The 2,500-nt window shown below is 38.9% G+C and overlaps 1 long non-coding RNA gene across 1 annotated transcript in view; it reads left to right on the forward strand.

Annotated features, from left to right (window-relative positions):
- Positions 1-2,500, forward strand: part of LOC144964708 (uncharacterized) — an 11,808-nt gene that overhangs the window by 823 nt on the left and 8,485 nt on the right. The window lies entirely within an intron of this gene.

Below are 2,500 nucleotides of genomic sequence, written 5' to 3' on the forward strand. Positions count from 1 at the left end.
AAAAGCAAAGCTACGTATTGAAGACCATGAATTGGAAAAAGACGACGCACCAAAATACCTAGGAGTCCATTTTGACCCAAAACTAACATGGAAAAATCAAATCAGCAACAGTCAGAAAGTTGGGGTAAAGCGAACACAACTCTTGAAAAAACTAGCTGGAAAAACTTGGAGAGCTAGCTCCGATATACTGAAACAAACTTACACAGGATATGTGAGATCAGCGCTAGAATACGGGATATCTGCATGGGGAAACTGCTCCAAAACTCAAATGGAAAAACTGGACAAAGTGCAAAACAGCAACAAGAGGATAATAAGTGGAGGAATGAAATCGACACCGATACATGCAATGGAAACCATAACAGGACTTACATCTCTATCAGAAAGAAGGGAATAAAAAATTTTGAAACAATACACAGACGAGAAAGCAATGACAGATCAGCCTCTTCACGCTAGAGCGCAACAAAAGAAAACTAGGCGGCTGAAAAGATCACACTTTATTGAAAGAGCCCAGCAAATTGAAAAAGATTACGAACTTGACGAAATTATGACCCAAAAATGCAAAGCAAATATCAGAGTACCAATTTGGAAAAGGCAAAATCACTTGAAAATCAAGACTTCCGTTGGTGACATTTCAACAAAACAAAAACACCGCGAAGACATCAAGAAGTCTGTACAGAAGTGCATAGATCAAAACTACCCTAAAAAAAATGGACAAGAATCTATACCGATGGTTCATGCAATAAATAACACATGCGGGGGCCTGGGAGTGCACATCGAGTACACAAATGGTCAACAAAAGGAGATCAGCAAACCGACAGGTACTCGCACTTCAATCTACAAGTCAGAGGCAGATGCAATCCATGAAGCTGTTAAGCAATCCTCTAAGAAAATGAAAAACCAAGACACAGTGATTTTAACAGATGCTAAGAAAATTCTGGAGGATATAATGATGTCCTTTGCGGATGATATAGATGCCTTGGTGGAAGACCTCATGAAGCTAAGCAAGTTTACCAACATTGTACTGCAGTGGATTCCAGGACACTGTGGGATACTTGGAAATCAGATCGCTGACCAACTGGCAAAGGCAGGCAGTCGCATGCAGCAACCCCCGCCAACGTACTCAACAAGAGAAATTAACAAAATGGCCAAATTTATCCAGTCTCAGAGATGGAGAGAGAAGCACCCAGAATATAACATGAATGACCCAATCAAGGTGCTCGACAGAAAGGAACAGGTCATCATCTTCAGACTGAGAACTGGACACAACCAGTTAAAGGAACATATGTGGAGGATGTCCAGAGCAGGTGCCTCTGGACAATGTGACTGCGGACTTGAAAATGAAAATGGACATCATGTCCTAATGGAATGTCCAAGGTACAACAGTTGAGAAGGAACTTCTGGCCTGACCCAACCCCATACTCAATGAAGCTGTATGGCAGTGAGGACGACCTCAGGACCATTGTGGGCTTCATTCACTGACCATGTGACGTGACGGGAACGAAGAAGAAGAAGAAGATATGACATGAACGTAAATATCCCACAGTAACGAAAATATCGCCTGAGCGGTAACTTAGTTCAAGTGATGACCCGAAGTTGACTCGGGGCCACGCCTGCCAAATTACGGGGAATCCCCTAGTGAGTTCAGTTACGGTGATATCGGGTGATATCAGTCGATTTATGTTCACTTTCATCTCTTTGTTATTGCTTCACAATGAGCTTAAACACAAATTTCTTTACTCTGTAATATTCATCAAGGTTTTCTCTTTCCATTCATATGTATTTCATGCCAGTGCTGTATATAATGATCGTGATATTTCAATCCTAAATAGACCGTTTTTCTGTAATTTAAAATGCATTAATTTTTCAAATAAAACATTTAATTCTTCAAACAGAGACATAGAACAACTTTTATTCTTCCTCAAATATAATCTAATATTATTGAACTATAAAATTCTATCTATGCGTAAACAAAATTGAATGTATTATGATTTTTTAAATTTCATTTAGTCATGGAGCACACTCACGAAATTCATGATAAACATTTGAATGAACTGTTTAGGCTTTGTAGAAAAGTCAAGAAACACAGAAGAAAAGAAAACAAATCTCAAAACATAATTGTTTCAGGATTTCAACCCAGATATTTATCTCATCTTTAATGTGGACATTGATAATGACAATGCGCTACAAGTGTCATGACAGACTACGTAATGTTGAGATTTTTTATTTAGCGCAATTTTCACTAGACGTGCTCAAAACGCATTAAATAGGGTCCCTGACCAACAGCAACGCGTAACATGTAGAACTGGACACGATGCCTGCTAGGCGATATTACATTTTTTTTTCCGACAGAGACAACGCGATTAAAAACAAAGATGAGGGAAAGCACTGACAACAGCAACTAGTCATGCACAGTCACCAAATCTTGTCGAAATAAAATCAAAATAAATCAGTGATTGCAATGCTTGCTTAACCTTCTTGAAAAACACAAAAAGAACAAAGA

Source organism: Berghia stephanieae, chromosome 2 (genome assembly GCF_034508935.2).
Source record: "Berghia stephanieae isolate SIO BIC M18660-M18661 chromosome 2, UCSD_Bste_1.3, whole genome shotgun sequence".
NCBI lineage: Eukaryota > Metazoa > Mollusca > Gastropoda > Nudibranchia > Aeolidiidae > Berghia > Berghia stephanieae.